Genomic DNA, 19,344 nt, shown 5'->3' with positions numbered 1-19,344 from the left:
CCAAGTGCCAAGCAGCTCGCCCACTTTTTAGTGCAGCAATCTGTGGTTCTTAGTGATATTCACAGATAGGTGCAACCGTGACCACAATGCTAGGATATTTTCATAGACTCCAAAAGAAACCTTTTAGAAATCACTGCTCCTAGCTGCCTTAGCACAAACCTTTGCCTAGAAAACACTACTTAACTTTCTTTATGAATTTGCCTAGTCTGGACATTTCAAAAAAAAATTGGGCCATACAATATGTGGTCTTTTTGTCTGATTTCTTTCATGTAGCTTTCAAGGTTCATGAGCTGTGGCATAAGCCAACATTCCATTTCTTTTTCTCACTGAAGAATATTCCATTATATTCCATACTTCATTTCCATTAATATATTCAGTAAGTGCTAGGCATGTCAGAGTTTCCACCTCTTGGCTATTAAGGATAATGCAGTTATAAGCATTCATGTACTCGTTTTTGTACGTGCATGCTTTCCTTTCTGTTGAGTGAAGCTGAAATCAAGGAGTGGAGTCACTAGACTGTCTAATAACTCCATCTCTGAGCTTTGCAAAACCACCAAACTGCTTTCAAAGTAGCTGCACCATTCCACTCCCACTAGCAGTGAAGAAAGGTTCCGAGCTTCAACGATACGTATTATCTTTTGTATAAATCTATCCTACCAAGTATGACTGGTATTTCGTGGGGGCTATGATTTCTCAGTAACCCTGAGAATAAGTGGCAGATTGCTTACCTTTGAGGGACCCTCGGATAACAAGCCTGCAAATTGTGTGCATATTGAAACACACCTTTCATTGTCTTAAGGACCAGATACTGCAGGGCTAAGTTAAAAAAACAAAAACAAAAAATAGAAAAGACCCAAGGAGAATGGTGGTAGAAGTAGCAGTGCTCCTCGACTGTCTTTGCTGGTGTCAGAACGTGAGCAGAAGCTGAGGGTAATACATGAAGAGACCCGAGTGCCCTGTGTCGGCGCATCTCTTCCTTGTATCCCAGTGCTGCACAGATCCTGTGAGGGGAGGCACTGGCTTAATGGGGCCTTGGGGAAGTTTCATTGTGTGCATATTTGCACAGTGAAATAAGATTATAAGAATTGCTGAGGTACCATGTGAGAAATTTTGGTGTGAGACAAATCCCAGGAGCAGATGCTATGAGTCAGAGGAGAGAGACTAACTTGGCTAAAAGAAGGTAAGGAAAAGATAGACCAGATATAACTTTCCTTTTGAGCGACAGATAATCTTCTGGACCTAATAGCCAGGTTCCTGTGAGTCTCCTTAAATAGGTCTTGCCCTTGGCTTTCAAGATTTGTGGACTTCCAGCACACACCCTCCCCACATGAAAAGACTTAAACCCTGGTGCCATTTCTAACAGTTCCTTCAGATGATCCGAGCCCCCTTTAGTGCTCGTTCAAAGCTGTCAAGAGAACTTGCTGAAAAGACTCATGGGGCTGGGAAGAGCTGTTAGCTAAGTTTCTGCCACATAGGCATAGAGATCTGAGTCTGTCTCCTAGCACCCATGTGAGATAAAACAAGCATGGCAGATCCTGTGCCCCAGAACTGGGGGTCCGAGACAGGGGATCCTCAGCACTAACTGGCTAGCCGCTCTAGTCAGTCAGGGAGTGGTGAGTTCAGGGAGACACTGTCCCAAAAAAGGGAAGGGAGGTGGATAGCAATGGAGGAGCCCCCCAATATTGGCCTCTGGCCTCTGTACATATGCCCACTGCTCAGGAACACACAAATATGAACACAGACCCATACCTATATCACACAAACTTACCAACAAATAAGTCACTGCTTGGTCCTGTTGGGATGCATGTTTATCTCCTGCCACTTGGAAGTGTCTTTTATAAGGGCCTACAAGTCATTCTTCTGGTGTGCTCCTCCCAAGTGGGAAGACAGAATCCTAGCTTTTAGAGCAGACCCAGCTGCCTGACCATGTTTGTATGGACTAACCCTTTGGAGTTTCTCACTGTCCCAATGCTCTTGAACCCCCATTGTTCCCTTTCTGAGTCTTCCATGGTCCCTTGACTCTACCTTTCCACAAATCCAAGTTCAGTTCATCTTCTGCACCTATTGCCAGAGCGCATTTCTGATTAAAAGTGTTCCATCCTACTTTAAGCTTTTCTAGAAAAAGCAGAAGGGAAAAATATTTTCAAAGGGTTTTCTTCAACTCTATCCCAGAGGAGAGACGTTTTGTTGTATTGGTCTGTGAGGAGCTAGAAGGTTTAAGACAACCGAGGACGACACTCTCATCTCCCCACCACCTGATCTCTACCTAACTGCTTTTTCTCTCTTGGGTTCCATCTTTGTTTATATTTTAGAGGTATGGATAGTCTATCCAAGGCTCACTTTTTTCTTCCCAGCAAGTGAGAATCTGGATCCATGTTCTTTTCTGTCACGCTAGTTCGTCTGTCTTCCCTCACTGTTGGGTTATTTCCTTCTGGACAGCAATGTAAGGTCTCATTTAATTGAGAATAGATTATTTTGCCATACAATATATCCTGACTATAGTTTCCCCTTCCTCTACTCTTCTGACTTTCTCCCCATCTCCTCTCCCTTTCTGATCCACTTCCTTTCTGTCTATTGTTACAGGCTTCTAAGAGATAACAACCAAACATGACAAAATAAAATATATGAGGCCATAACTATCGTATCAAAGTTGGACACGGCAACCCAACAAGAGGAAAAGGAGCCCAAAGAGCAGTCACAGGAGTCAGGGACCCGCCCGTTCTCGCACTCAGGAGTCCCATGAAAATACTGAGCTGAAAGCTGTAACACATACACAGAGGACCTGGCGCAGACCGCTGTAGGCCCCGTGCTTGCTGCTTCGGTCTCTGTGAGCTCACACGCATGTGTCTTGTTTCGTTGATTCAGAGGGTCTTGTTCTGGTGTCTTACATCAGGCTCTGACAATCTTTCCACCTCCCTGAGCTCTGAGGGGGAGGGTAATGTAATTTTAAGATTAAGACAAACTTTTCCTTATCTTGCATTCACTCCTACCACCTCCTTCCTGACATAGCTGCCTCTGCACGCTGTTTCCGTTTTTTTCTCATTTGTTCAGTCCATTTCAGTTGAACTTCAGTTCCTACCTCTCCTCCACAAGGCTTCCTTGTCAAACCTTCACACTCATTGCCACTTTTAGCTTCATCTTTTCTGAGCTCTCAGCAGAGCCCAGAGTAACTGAAACAGCTTTTCGCACAGCTCCTGTCTGCAGTACTTGACCCCATTACTCCGGGCCCTTTGCCTGCCCCACCCCCACGCTTGGTTTTATAGCCTTGATTCTCTGAGACCTCTGACTAGAAGCTTAACCAGTTCTCTAACAGGAACTGAAGGGCTATTGAAGACAGAAATTGCTGCTAGCCTTAAGCTGTTTGTTCTGGCTCAGGGTAAATGTCTCAAAAGATTTGGGTAAGTCTATTTAAGAGTTAGGGTGTGTGTGTGCTGATTAAGAAATTAAACATCTCCAAAGCTTTGGTCCCTGCTGTTGGCAATACTGGGAGGTGGTAGAACCTGCAGGCCATGGGATTCAGACAGTGGGATGCCTTTGCAGAGACACTGGCACTCTGGCTCTTCTTCTAACAGCTGGGTACCTTTCCACAAGACTGCAAAGCAAGGAAACCGAAAGGCTGTGGAAAAGGAGCTCTTTCTCCCCTCAGGTTGATCTTCTCTTGATAGATCAAGTATAGAGATATACTTGGATGGAGAAAGCATAAAACCCAACCTGAATTACCACAGCTTTAGGATGGCTTTTCAAGCTATAGAAGTTCATTGAGATATGTAGATTTTGAGTCTGGTTAATATCAGTATGTGATTTTTAAAAATTTCCCTGTTTTTAATAATAGAATTTGAAAAACTTGCACTCGTAGCTAGTATTGCTTCTAAAGTTTAATTTCACTCACCGTCTCCCCCTCCTCTGTTGCTCTCTCTTCAGCTGGTGGGGAGATGTCCTGCTATGTTGCCAAGGCTAGCCTCAGACTCATGAGCTCAGTGACCCTCACAACCTCAACTCCCTAACTCCCGACACCCACACCCATTCCTGTGTATACATCCAACTGCTAAGAAGGCACAGGTATGCTATAAACCAGCGGTTCTCAACCTGTGGGTCACAACTCTCGGGTTCAACCAACCCTTTTACAGGGGTCACATAGATATCTACATTACAATTCATAACAGTAGCAAAATTACAATTATGAAGTAGCAATAAAAATAATTTTATGTTAGTGGGAGCCACCACAACAGAGGAACGGTGTTATAGGGTTTGAGTGTTAGGGAGGCTGAGAACCCCTGTGTTAAAAGGTCTCAGTGTTAGGGAGGCTGAGGACCACTGTGTTAAAGGGTCTCAGTGCCTGTCAGAGATGAACACAAATTCGGTTGGAAAATAAGAGGGAAATTAAATAAAACAGTGTGGGGCTAGAAAGATGGCCAAGTAAGTGGTTAAGAGCAGTTACTATTCATGTAGAGGACCTGGGTTTGATTCCCAGTACTTGTGTGGCAGCTCACAACCATCTGTAACTCCAGTTTCAGGGATATAACACCCTCTTCTAGTCTCTACCAGCACCAGGCATACTCATGGTGCACAGATATACTTGCAAGCTAAACATCTATAAAATAAAATATAAAAATGTATGTATGTATGTATGTATGAATGAATATTTTTAAAGTATATGGTGCATTTTCCCAAATATAGACATTCAGCATCAGCTAGGTAGCTCGGCCATTGCAATGTAAACCTGAAGACCCAATGTAGATCCTCTGTGGAATGAGTGAACCAATTGCCACCTTGAATCAATGCAGTCTAGAAGATCCTTCACAGACATGTCCACAGACCTGACTCCTACATGATTTTAGATCCTGTCGAGTTGGTACTCAATAGAAGCTATGTATTTACCAAAGTAATATCTAGAAATATATTGTTAAAGAAATACTCAGCAGCCAGAATAAAGAGAAATATTCAGCAGCATCAAGATTTATGTGCTAAACTATTTATTCAACTATCATTTTATTTTAATGTGTGAAAAATTAACAGTGATCTAGTGTCTAATAGAAGATTGATGGTTAAGTAAATTATTGATGATCTGTTCAATGGGGTATTTGTAATTTGTCCTCTTAAAAGTCTGTTTCTAATGAGGATTTAATTACCTAAGCAAATGACTGCAATGTATTTATGGAAAAATACTAAAAGCATTTATTTTAAAAATAGGAGAAAAGCAGCAAACATTTGTATTAGTTATCTTAGAATGGAAAGATAAAGATTTCATGTTATCTTCATTATACTTAGACATATTTTCCAAGGACTATATATATTTTTGCATTTGGGAGCAGACCATATTAACTACTCATTTTGTGTTACAGAAAAAATAGCTATTTAGTGTTTATATATAATATGCTTTTCCTAATTTTCTCTAGTTAATTTCCAGACATTGAGTGTTTTTTAACTTCTATTCTCTCTTCATGATTCCAGGTAATCCCTCATATATGAGTTACTTTTTCTCTATATCCCTGTTCGGATTTCCCACCTGACTTTACTAAGCCATTGGTTGAAACAGCTTCCTTAATAACCAATGGTAATAAAACATATTCATAGCATACAGAGGGGAATCTCACATCACTTTCTCCTCCTCTTCTCCTTTTCTTCTTTTCTGTGACCCGCTGGGTTTAGTTATGGTTACTTATAGGAGCATGGAGAACTTACCAGCGGCTACACTGCTGAAGAAAACTGCAGGGGGAAGGTTTACAGCTAGTAACTACCTGCTTACTGGGGCGTGGCCTCATAGACTATTTACCGTGATGCAGAAGCTCGTCCCCCTGGTTCCCGCTTGGCTAGTTCAGATTGTTTTGGATCTCATCTCCATCCGCCGTTCAAGCAGAGAATCCTGGTTTGTAAGTTTTTCCCCTAAATAAATAACTGTCTATCTCTCAGTTCTGAGCCAGTGTGAGATTTCTTTTAAGCGCCCGATATCTTTGCCGTCATACCTCCCTCTCCCAACAACCAATGACCCTGTAATATAGTCTACATGCGGGGGACTACACATTCAATATGTGGCTTTTGAGGTACATGTAAGATCTAGTCGTAACAGCAATAATAATAAGTCAATCATCAGTTCAACAGAGGTGGTTCTAAGGAACTACCAGGAAAATCATTCACTTCAAGAACTAACCCTCTGAATGCAGTGTAAATCTGTTGAAAACTTCTCAGTGATAAAAAATTTTCTGTTTGACTTCCCAGACCTAGTTGTTTTAAGTGTCTCAGTTTATTGATGCCTCTGTGTGGTAAATGTGATGATACTTTGTGCTATGTAACAAATAAAGCTTGCCGGAGGATCAGAGTGCAGAGCAAGCCGCTAGCTAGCCATAGAGGCCAGGCAGTGGTGGCCCGTACCTTTAATTTCAGCATTTGGGAGGCAGAGGCAGACGGATCTTTGTGAATTCAAGGCCAGCCTGGGCTACACTAGATTGAACCAGTGTAAAAGAGAAACAGGCCAGGAGGTGGTGGCTCACACCTTTAATCCCAGTACTTGGGAGTCACATGTCTTTAATCCCAGCACTAGGGAGGTAGAGACAGGAAAGGATATGGCCGGGCAGAGAGGAAATAAAAGGTGGGAGGAGACAGACGCTCAGGGCATTCAGTCTGAGGGTTTGTAGAGAGAGGATTTCTCCTTCTGTTTGAGGATTCAGCAGTGGTAAAAACTGACTGCTCTGCTCTCTGACCTTTCACCGTTAACCCCTATATCAGTGTTTACCTAAGAAAATGTTTTTAGGTCTAAAAAAAGACAGTTTTAGGATAGTAATACAAGTTATTATAGAAAATAGTGTAGGTATAAAACTGAATTCATCAAGATAAAATAGATAGTAGTTTCTCTGAATGTGCCAAATGCAAATGGACTAGATACTGTGAATGTATTCTTACTTGATAATTGTTCTTATTGTATATAACCATGGTATAGTTAAAGCTTTTTCTTTTTATTTAGAAAAAAGGGGAAATGTGAGATGTTTGTACACTGTGTGAAGTATATTTGTATATTGCTGCAATTGGTTTAATAAAGAACTGAATGGCCAATAGCTAGGCAAGAGGTATAGGCGGAACTTCCAGGAAGAGAGAAAGAGGAGAAATTTAAGTGTGCAGGAGAAGCCAGGAGATAGGGAGAAGAAACAAAAAAAGCAAGATGGAGTGTGATTGAACATAGATGGGTTAATTTAAGTTATAAGAACTTGTTAGAAACACGCCTAAGCTAAAGGTCAAACTTTCCATAGTTAATAGTAAGTCTCAGCGTTGTTTTTTGTGGGTGAAAATTACTGCAATAACCTCCCTCTCATCCAGGAGAACTGGCCCCAGTGTCATGGGCATGGAAAGCTGGTCCCAAGACCATCAACAGCCTCGGGATAACTGCCCTCCCCTCACTAGCCATCACAATGGAAGAGCTGGCCCCATCCCTCACAATCCACACATGAGAGCTGGCCCCAATGGTATGGGTGAGAAAGAGCTGATCCTGACCCTTGCCTGGCATGTGTGTGTGAAGGTTCTGACAAAGGTGCTCAAAGTGCCGACTGACCAATTCAGCTACTACCCAGGCCCACATTCAGGGCTTTGAGTCAACCCACCACAAAATACCTCATCTATGATCTGGTGGGGCATGTGAAGGGGCAGATCCTTTGGAAACATAGCTGCAGGATCTCCATGACTCAGGGCCAGAGCAGGATATTCATGAGAAGTTTCCATGAGGGTTCAGTATTGATGATGTACCAGAAGCCAGAGACAATGAACCAGACCAACAACTCATTACAATGACATCTGCATGCAAGTAAAACTGTTTGAGCAAAAGGATTACTGCCTGGCACACCACAGCTCCCTTGGCCGCTATGAAAAGTGAGTATGTGATGGAGAGTTGGAAAAAATAGAGAAGAGAACTGGGTTTTTTTTCTTCCTTTAAAAAAATTATTTTCTTATACTGAGGGATGCTACAAGGATTGAAGGCGGGCATAGAAGGACTGCAAAAGGAGTAGGATTGGGTACATGATGTGAAATTCCCAAAGAATCAATATTAAAAACAAACACACACAAAACAACAACAAAAACCAAAAACATGTGCCTCTATTTGCAGCTGCTTCATAATTATCAACACCAGTGCTACCAGAATTTACTTGGAATTACTTTCTGTCAAACACTGAGATCAGTATGTTGGACTCTAGTGTCCAAACCGAGAAGGAGTCACCCCCAGAGACCACCTCATATACCACAGCCGATGCAAAAACATGAGGATTTTATTAATTCTGTCATGACAGGGTCCCTCAGCATTCGGGAAGCCGAGAGACCTCGAATAGCTGGTACAGTCTACTTTTAAAGGAGAAGGCCCCATAGAAACAAGAAAGGTTGTTCCTTGACCATTATGATCAATAATTGACTGGAGAGCTATTGTCAGATCAGATGAGGCAAGAGGTCATTTTGACCCCGTTTCCCAGGGGACTGAATCAAAACGTATGTGTATGGGTAATTGTTCAGGAACTGAGTACGTGCATGTGTAGCTGTTAGGTCCTTGGTTCCCAGGGGAGGAGGGGAAGCACTAAGGCACGGAGGCTGAGAGGGTTCAGAATTGTCAGAAATGGCTTCAGAATTGTCTTAAAGTCTTATAAGAAGTTTGCATTTAGTTTTCTCCTTTGATCCCACTGGGAGAATAGTCTCTGATTTTCCATGACTAAATCTCAAGCAGTTACTCAGATTCATTCATTTTCTCAATGAGCCTCTTTGTCCCTCTCTGTCCCTGACCTGTTTCTATCTTTATCCCCTAACCTCCCTTCCTCCCTCCCATCATCCTTCTTTCTCTCCCTCCTTGTATTTGAGGGTAGTGAAGATGGAAATTTCACTTTCACCTGCCGGGGGGATGTTAGCTTACGTCCCAAGTAACACACACAACATGTCTCCTCTAAGGTTACAGTGGGCAGTTTAGCAGCAACTTCTCTGTAGCTCAGGGCTTCTTACTCTTGACATCTCTCAGACGTGACAAGACCATGTATGGGGGATCCACTTGGGTTGTGTCATGAAACCTGAGTTAATCTTGACTGTCAAATTGGTGGGATTTAGCGTCACGGTAGAAACCTGGGCATGTGTGTAAGAATTTTCTAGATCGAATTGATTGATGTGGCCAGACTCAACTGTAAACGTGGGAAGCACCATTCCACGGGCTGGGGGCCTGGACTTTAATGGGAGAAAGTGAGCTGAGCACCAGCGTTCACATCCCTGCTTCCTAATGAAGACACCGTTCCTGCAACCATGCCTGTCTGGGCATAATGAACTATGCGACCAAATAAAGCCTCCTCTCCTTAACTCGCTTTGGTCAGGCATTTTGTCACAGGAAGCCAATAGACCAAGGGGCAGGAGAAACTGATTTGGTGGGGAAAGCTCTTGGTGCCTGGCCTGCCTGCGGCCACAGACTATTTAAATTAAACTCACAGTCTCACCGTCCAACCTATCACTGCTCCTTAACAACGCCGTTGGCAAATGCTTAAGGTCGCCTTGTGAGATCATTCTGTTATTTCCAGTCATCGGAAGATGCTAACTCAGGCTTTAATTTAGTAACAGGCACAGTGCTATCCACTAAGCGGCAGGGACACTATTTGATCCACGACTGCCTGACCCTTCAAGGTCTATTTTCTTACTGTTTGCTGAAAGTGTGGATGGTCAGAATCTATTGGTTGGAGTAGAACACTCAGGGACCTCCTTAAGGGACGATTGCTCTCCCTTTGTCTGTGCACGAAGGGAAGCTGCCATGACCTGTGGGTATGAGTCTGTCCTCAACGGTCCTGTCTCACAATTCTCCTTTCAAACGTCTTGAAGCAGTGGCGCCAAAGAAAGGGAGAAGATGCAGTGCGGGCTCCAATCTGTGGTGTCAATCTTTGCCTTTCCTTTTCGTGAGCTTCTCTTGGTAGCCATTTAGGATAATTTTACATTTGCAAATGCATTTTTTAAAATTTTGTTGGGTATATGGGTGTTTTGTCTGCAGATGACTGGTATCCACAGTACTGGAAGAGGGCATTGGATCCTCTGGGACTGGAGTTTTAAAACGTTGTGAGTTGCCATGTGAGTGCTGGGAACTGAACTCTGATTCTCTTTAAGAGCCACCATAGATTTTCTTTTGAGCCACCTCCTCAGTGCCTGAAAATCCATTTTTATTGGGTTTAATGAGGCATAATTTGCATATGATGAAGTTTACCAATTTTGGTTGTAAACTGGATGAGTTTTGATAAATGCATGCAGTCTCATAACCACCATGACTATGATCCAAACATTTCACCACCTTAAGTTAACAAGCTTCCTTACGCCACACAGTAAGACACGCCATCATTCCGTGTCTCCAGAAACAACAAATCTGCTTCCTTTTGCTGTAAATTTATTCTTTTCTAGATTTTCACCCATTTGGAATGTGGGACACAAATGTGTTCATTTTTATTGCTGAGAAATAACACTTGGAGTGTTATGGAGTTCAAGACTACCAGGAAAAGCCTAGACTCAATACAGATTAAAATCAGTCAAATTTATTAAAACTGCTAGCAGTGCTGCAGTCTCTAAGCATTGTTTCTAAGCCAAATCAAAGACACATCACAGAGAAGCTGATGAGGGAGGGCTTTTAAAGGTGAAGACAATTACTTCATTTCTGCAGAGTTTGCAGTCACGTGAGGAACTGCCTCACTCCTGCACACACTAATAAGCAAGTTTACAGAAGCCAGAGCAAGCAGTTCATCATTTCACAACAGTTGCGCTGTTCTGGGGGAGGGAGCAGATTGCCAGGAGCTCATCTTTCAGGAATTTAGTTCAGAGGGCAGCATCAGCTAAAGGGGGTGCCTGGTACAAAATTGGAGTTTCCTTAACCATCTGTCACAAGAGCAGCCAGACCAAGTTTCTCTCTTCAGCAGTTGACAGATCTAGGGTGTTCGGTGTTTTTAGGTATTGCTAATGAAGTTGCCTCTAATACTGATACAAATCTGAGTCAGGATGCATATTTCTCCACCTCCCATGAACCACTGCTTGTAGAATATTCTATGCTTCCAGAAAATATTCCAACTGTGTCATATGGCATATGATGTAAGAACTTTCCATGATCTACAATCCCAGATGTTGGGAAACTATGTCAGAAGGATCACCATTAGTTTGGTGGCAGATGAGACAACGGTACAGAATTTGAAGCCAGTGTGAACAACAAAATGTGACCCTGTCTCAAAAAAATAAATATTTTTTTCTATAAATTTCTATTTTTCTGCATTATCTGTAAGTATTTTTCCAGGCCAAGTGTATGTTCTTCGATGGCAAGAACTAGGAATAGATGTGAATGTGACATGCTTCTTAGTTCTTACATCTAAAATGACTGCATACCATGACAAAAATGTCAACTCTTAGTGTCTTTGTTAATATGTGGAAAACATGTTACCTGGGGCTGGCTTGTGCCTCCTCCCCACTAAGTTAGTGCCATGAAACCCTAATATACCCCTCAGCATGGTTGTGTCTGGAGTGGTGATCTTTAGAACATTCCCATGGTCATGAGAGGGAATACTAATCTGATAGAAGAGAAACAGCTTCCATTCTTTCACCATGTGAGGACATAGAAAGTGATCACAGGCAAAGATTTCTTTACTAGTCAATAAGCTGTCTGATTTCCCAGCCTTGGGCTTTCTGACCTCAAGAACTGTTAAGAAAATGAACTGCATCAGGCTACCAAGTCTGCAGTATTTAAAAATGGCAGCCCAAGCTGGGTAACATCCATGGTTGGAGGCGAGAACGTTACCCATCTGCTGTTGAGATCCTGGGAGGCTACTGTGGGTGGGATGAAGGAAGGAGCATGTCTAGCACTCGCCTTTAGTAGTCTTGTGGCATTCTGCTTTGACACAAGCAGTAGCAGCAAGTGGTGTCTTGTCTCGACTCTCATGCAGGAAGCCTCAGGTGTGAGGACCCTTATCCCTGCCATATCTTACCTCAGTTCTACAAATGTTATCACTCAGCTGGCGCTTTCAGACCTAGCGGCCCAGAATCCTTGGCTCTTGACTGTGGCCTTTTACAGTTTCTCAGCTTAGGGTCTTTAAGACCCCTGGTCCTGAAGACTGCCATTACCAATTTTTCTGTTGTTGTCATTATTTCTACTGCCTTCACTGCCGCTCCTTCTCCACTGCCACAGCTTCTCCTCAACTCCTGCTCTTGCGGTTCCTCCATTCCCTTGGCTGCCTCTTTGCCACCTCTGCACCTCAGCCTGCAACCTGCTGCAGCATCACTGCCACTGTTCTATAGTCTTTGCTGCCTCTGCTTTCTGTCCCCATCTTGGACCTTCCTACTAAAAGAAAGCTAGGAAGGAGCTCTCAAGAGAAGCCTTTATTGTAGCTTCAGAGGAGGCAGCAAGGTGGTGTGTCTCCCCATTCACCCATGAGCAGAATATCCTGCTTTTACATACATAGGCAGAGAAAGGTGTTTGCACCAGGCACAGCTTATCTTTCATGCAAAGGAGTCCTGTGTCATATCCACCACCACCAATCATAGCATTGCACCTTCCAGCCAGGGAAAGCAATCCCCATGCAAGGCCACTAGGGAACCAGTTCTCTGGCTTCAGTAGAAATGGTTGGGTTTCTAATGCAGGGTGGTAGAGTACACCAAGGCTTATGACAGTATGGAGTGTGATGTTGACAGAGACAATCCTGGTGAGGTTTACACCTTGAAGAATTGTAGCAAGCAGCTGTGATCATTTTGTACATTCCTCAAGGAGTCCAGAGTGTTAAAAAAAAATGACTGGCTCCGACTTTTTGCTCAAAGGAACAAGAGTCCCACAGCTGCCAATTGGATGGAGGGTTAAATGGCTGTCACCCTTCCACCTGTCTTTGCTTATTTATTTATTTATATTTCCATTTATTTATTTATGGCTTGTAAGTTTTATTTATAAATTGATAACTCAGGAAACAGCAGTACTGGTAGACAAGCGGACATATGAGCTCACAGACGCGGTGACAGCACACCCAAGACCTGCAGCACACTCAAGTCAGCCAAAATCCCAGCACTGAAAGGAGGAAGTGAACACAAAATCCCATCCTTAACCAAGAAGCTACTTGAAAATGATGCCTTCTGGGAAAGGGGAAATCTGTTTTCTTCAGTGGTGTGTCACTGGGTGTATCAAAAACATTCCAGGGTGGGCCCCAAGCCCAGGAGGAGTTGACCAATATGTAACAGACCCCATACTTTTCTTAGGCATCTCTGTCCTACTTGGTTATGCTTGTTTTGTGGGTTTTTTGTGTGTGTGTCATTGATTTTTTTACATTTTTTTTAACAGAGAGAAAACATGAGTTGGGTGGATAGGAAGGTATGGGTAGATCTTGGAAGACCTAGGGAGAGGAAAATATGATCAAAACACATTGCATACATTTTATAACAAAAATCAAAATAAGTAGGGTCTTGGAGATGGCTTTAGTGGTTATGAGCACTGGCTGGTCTTCTAGAGGATCTGGGTTCAATTTCTAGTACCCAGGTTCAATTTCTAGCACCCAGATGCATCTCACAACTGTCTGTAACTCCAATTCCAGAGAATCTGACCCCTTCACACAGACATACATGTAGGCAAAACACCAGTGCACATAAAATAAAAATAAAAATAACATAAAATGCAAAAATAAAATACAGAATTTAATTGAAAAATTTGTATTTTTCAGAAAAGGGATACTAAAAAATTCTTCAGGATGATATGGAATTCCACTAGCAAAACCTGGTTCAAATCCCCAATGCAATCTTACTAATCTTGCTGTTCCTTTTCATAAATGGGAAAATTTTAGCCTTGTTTTAGTGATTCAGTTGTCAATTAAACTGTTATACAAACAAACTTAAACTGTTTAACAAACTTAAACAAGTTCAGAACATTTTAAAACTGTTTTCTGTAGCATGAGGGGCCGGCTTATTGGGGTTTCTGTTCCTGCCTAGTACCCCACAACCGGCAAGTCCCAGAGAAAATCAATCACACAGAGATCTCTATAAGTTATAAAGCTGATTGGTCCATTAGATCAGGCTACTTATTAGTTCTTATGACTTATCTTAACCCATTATTCTGATCTATGTTAGCCACACGGGCTCAGTACCTTTCTCAGTGTGACAGCTTACATGTTGCCTCTTCGGTGATCTGCGCAGGAGTGGCAGAGGAAGCTTCTGCTTCCCAGAATTCTCCTGTTCTCATTGCATCACCCCTACTTCCTGTCTGGTTTTCCCGCCTATACTTCCTGCCTGGCCAATCAGCGTTTTATTAAAATATGATTGACAGAATACAGACAATTCTCCCACACCAGTTTTCTTTATTTATTTTAGCATAGGTTGAAGACGGTCAGTTCTATTTTTCCACCATGTGGGTTCCAGCAATGGAACGCGGTGTCAGGCTTGTGTGCCTTTGTTTGCTGAGCTGTCTTACCATCCTGCGTCTTTAATCTGGATTTGGGAGTTTCCTTTCAAGTGAATTCTCTTCCAAATACTAACTAAACCTAAAAAAATAAAGCATCGACATACCCGGAGATAGGATATAAAGATGGTAGTAATGGCTATTGTCATGTTTGTATTTTGTCAGGCTATTCCAGAATCAAGCACTGGAAAGGGCTGTGCAGGTCCAGAACACAGTCCTAGCCGTCCTGCTTTCTACAATGGGAGACTGACCTGATGCTAGCTCTCCAGCAGCCCAATGGGAACCATGTGGAAGCCATTGCACAGTTCACAGATCCTCCACCTCCAAGCTCCAGACAGACACCTTCCAGAAATCTGTGTTTTAATTTCCTAATTAACTCTGGTCACTCCTCAGGTCTGGTCCCTTCTGATGTTCTCTTCTTGGTAACGATTTACATTTGGAAGTATATGTTTGCTTTTCAAGACTTAGGACTTTTTATTATCTTTTCATTTTTTTAAAAAAATATCATTTTAAATGAACGGACTCAATAAATATGCTGGCTAATAGGTCTGATAGTAAATTAAAGGCAGACATGGTTTACGGTTTAAGAAAATGTGTTTTCTTAAGGTGTTAGTTGAGCACAATAATTAAAGCCTTATGCACAAAGAACTTACAGATCACATGTATTTAATAACAATTATTTAGTTGTTGGGTAAAGTATTTTGAAGATTAACTACACAGTTTGAAACCAAAGAATAGATGTGTCAAAGGAAATCTCTTTATATTGTCAAAGTCACAAGCCACGTGACAGGACGCAGATTAATAGAAATGGGTTAATTTAAGTTATAAGAGCTAGCTAGAAACAAGGTTGAGCTTTCATAATTAGGAAGAAGTCTCCATGCCATTATTTGGGAACTGGCAGCACAGAGAAGGATTTGCAACACAAACTTTAAATTTTTCTACTGCAAACTTCAGCACGACTGTGGAAAGGCACACTCTCAGGAGGGCCGAGAGTTCTGTACAGCAGGCGTCTTTTGTCAGAGAGCTCATAAAGGAATCTTGTGCCTTCAGAAGAGAGTAAAGAGTATTACGGTTCCAACTTAGGACTGGCTGGGAGGGAAGCCATTTTTGCTTCTTTATAAGAAGATGAACATCGAGGGCTGGAGAGATGGCTCAGAGGTTAAGAGCATTGCCTGCTCTTCCAAAGGTCCTGAGTTCAATTCCCAGCAACCACATGGTGGCTTACAACCATCTGTAATGGGGTCTGGTGCCCTCTTCTGGCATGCAGGCATACACACAGACAGAATATTGTATACATAATAAATAAAAAAAAAGAAAAAAAAAGAAGATGAACATCAAAAGAAATGTTTGTATAAAATCCTAAAGAGCTAGGGCTGGGAATGTAACTAACTCAGCTGGTCAAGAGACCTTGACTAGCCTGCTCCAAGCCCTGCATCCTGCACCCAGCACTGCACAAACCAGGTCGTACACATTTGTGATTGTAGCCCTCAGGAGTTGGAGGCCGGAGCATCAAGATTCCATGGTTAGGGTTTCTCTTGTAATGAAGCACCATGGCCAAAAGCAAACTGGAAAGGAAAGAGTTTATTTCACTCACACTTCAATATAACAGTGCATCTGCACAAACAGTCAGGGCAGGCTCTTGGAGGCAGAAGCTGATGCAGATGCCATAGAGAAAAACTGCTTCCTTGCTGCCTCTTTGTGGTTGGCCAGTCGGCTTTCTTATAGGACTCAGGACTTTCATCCCTGGAGTGGTACCACCAACAATTATTAATGTGGCCCTCCCACCTCAATTACTAAATTTAAAAATACCCTTCAGGCTTTCCTACAGTCTGGTATTATGGAGGAATTTTCTTAATTTAGGTTCCCAACTCTTATACTCTTAGATGACTCTAGCTTGTGTCAGGTTGACATAAAACCCAGCTAAGACAGTTACCCTTGGCTGTAAAGAAAGTTTAATGCCAAAATACTTTTGGCATTTCAAAGCTAAAAGTTTTCACTAAAAGTGAAAGGCTAAAAAAGAACTTATGATAATAGTGATTTTAACAGTTTTAAATATTGTTTTAATAGTGCTTAACACCTGTCTAGTTACCCTGGACATGTAGGTTCTCATTTGTCTTAAGAAGATCAGAGAACTCACAGGTTAGGATATTGGATGGATCAGTCACAGGGGTGCAGATGCCATAAAGAATGGGGACCAGGGGGCTGGAGAGATGGCTCAGCCGTTAAGAACACTGGCTGCTCTTCTAGAGGTCCGGAGTTCAATTCCCAGCACCCACATGGCAGCTCACAACTGCCTGTAACTCCAGCTCCAGGGCATCTGACCCTCACACCAATGAACATAAAATAATAAAATAAATAAAAAAAGAATGGGTACTAGATAAAGAGAAAATCAGCTCAGAGGGCTAGAGTCAACACCTTCCTTTCCGTATACTGGTTGGTGTTCCTCAGATGTCAGTGGATGAAAGTAGTTCTTGTGTGACATTCCTGATGCCATTGACTTTTAAGGAATTCTAATGTCTTGTTGGTGGAGGCTGCTTGTTCATTCCTGGCTGCCCAGACCACGAAATAATCACTCAGAAGCTGTATTATTTAAATCACTGCTTGGCCAACCACTTAAGCATATTGTTAGCTAGCTCTTATATCTTTGGTTATCCCATTTCTATTATTTTATATTTTACCACAAGGCTTGTGGTTTATGGATGTGTCTGTCTCTGGCCACAGCTGCATAGCATCTCCCTGACTCTGCCTTCTTTCTCCCGGCATTCAGTTTAGCCACACCCCCTAGCTCTACTCTGCCCTATCACAGGCTAAGGCAGCTTCTTTATTCATTAACAATACATATACAGAAGGACCTCCCTCATCAGTGTCTAAAGAATGAAGCAAGAACAATGTTTTAGGAACAGCAAAATGAAGCCAGGAAGACAGTTATCTCTTATTCCTCATGTGCTTGGGGCATGAGAACGCAGAATTATGAGGAACGTAGTAGAGATTTGGGAGGAAAAGGAGATATGAGTATGGGATCCGACTGTGTAAATCAGAAGCTTGGACTCTAATGATGGCAGACGTCAATAGAAAGATATGGTGTGACAAGCTGGCAGCAGGCAAGTGTAGTATTTAGACTTGACTGTATGGCTCCGTGGCTTTGGGCTACAGTTTATCTCTGCCTCTCTGACCAGATTCCCAAGACCAAAAGGGGAGCTCTGCTCAAGGTGTGAATGACACCAGACACGCTGTGCTCATCTATGGACTCAAGGTTTTGTAAAGATGCTGTGGATTTAGTGATCCCTCTTTCCCACAATCTGTCATTTTCAACTCAAATCAAATTCATCTTCTACTTCAGTCATCACCAGTCACTGTTTTCCAACACTCTCACCCCAAGTAAAGCAGAATAGAAACGGAATCTCCAATGATCTTGTAGTTCCCTATTGTCAGCCTGCGTTTGGAACATAATATAATGCAGGTTTTTGCCTTATCTGCTTGTTCACCTTTTTCTAGTAGGAGATATTTAAAGACAGCAGTCATCTTACCTTTGATCCCTAGCAACTATATGTCTACTCGATCTATGTCTCACTGCCTCATTAGTGAATGTGGCTTGAAATAAAGAGACCCCCAAATTCCCTTAGTCTATCGCTTTTATTGACTCTACTTTGTTCAAGTTTCAGAGTATGCTATCAGCTGATATTCTGAGGTTGGCTGACAGATCCACTTTACCATGTGCAGTGAATTAGGGTTGTGTGTGTGTGTGTTAGGTGTCTTTGTAGTCTGTACCCTGATACTCAGAAGTGTCCACAGTTTGTGGTTTAGTCTGTCAATTCCATTTCTCCCTCCCCCTGCCTAGGCACTCTTGTTACCCTTTTTCCTATAAGATTTTTTTTATAGTCTGTGGGATTCTTTTACATTCTGTTGCAATTATGTGATCATAATTCACGCATTGTAATCCTATCACATGGGATTCCACCACATTTCAAAGAATGATGGGCATGATACAAAATGAAAGAAGCCAGACACAGAAAGACAGTGTATGATTCCATTTACGTATACTATGAGAGTAATCAAGAGGATAATTCAGAAATTATACTGGAAACCGCAAAGGCCAGAGAAAGGGGAGGGGGTGGATGAGAAGCATAAGCTCACTGCTTAGTGGGCGTGGAGTTTTCAGTTTACTAGATGAATGGATTTCTAGAGATGGATGATGGTAGTGATTGCATTATGTTACAGCATCAACTGAAATTAATATATTTAAAGTGGTTAATATGGGAAGTTTTGTTATGGGTTTGACCACATATAAATAAATGAGGGCAAGGAAGCAAAGCCTTTTCATAGGGTTCTGAGATCCATTTAGAGAGCTGTCCTGAAATAGCCTTTCTTGTTGCTGCAAGGATGAGAAATAATATTCTGCCTGGTGTTTGGGGCATGTTAGTTGCAAATTAAACTAGATTTTTAAAAAATGAAGATACATATTCAAAATATTCATTTATTTTAAAGTAATTGACCAAGAGTAGGCACAACATGAAGATAAATGATGTACTGCCTGTACCCTGTATACATCAAGGGTCTGAACAAAGGTCTAATTCATCTCTAGGACAGAAATAGGTGTATAAATCCAGTTATCACTGGTTCATGGATAAGTACCAGTGAAGACTATCCAGTGTAGTATATGACTTTTTGAATTGCTTTCGAGCATAGTGAAACTGTCTCTGGCATCTGCCTGTAATTGTTGAAGGCAGAATAATAGGGCTGGAGAGATGGTTCAGCAGTTAAGAGCACTGGCTGCTCTTCCAAAGGTCCTAAGTTCAATTCCCAGCAACCACATGATGGCTCACAGCCATCTGTAATGAGATCTGGTGCCCTCTTTTGGCCTGCAGGTATATAGATAGAAAACTGTATACAAAATAAATAAATCTTTAAAAAAACCAAAACCAAACAAACAAACAAAAAGATAAGGCAGAATA

General features: G+C 42.1%; 1 long non-coding RNA gene across 1 annotated transcript in view; it reads left to right on the top strand.

Annotated features, from left to right (window-relative positions):
• Window positions 1-18,009, top strand: part of LOC148119527 (uncharacterized) — a 36,496-nt gene extending 18,487 nt beyond the window's left edge. Inside the window, exon 2 of the long non-coding RNA XR_015735082.1 lies at window positions 14,558-18,009. This is a non-coding gene — a long non-coding RNA (uncharacterized LOC148119527). The remainder of the gene's footprint in view (window positions 1-14,557) is intronic.
• Window positions 18,010-19,344: the final 1,335 nt, after the last annotated feature.

This window comes from Myodes glareolus, chromosome 16 (genome assembly GCF_982192425.1).
Source record: "Myodes glareolus chromosome 16, mMyoGla1.1, whole genome shotgun sequence".
NCBI classification, from domain to species: domain Eukaryota; kingdom Metazoa; phylum Chordata; class Mammalia; order Rodentia; family Cricetidae; genus Myodes; species Myodes glareolus.
Note: the sequence above shows the minus strand (reverse complement) of the source record. Positions and strands in the feature narration are given on the sequence as shown.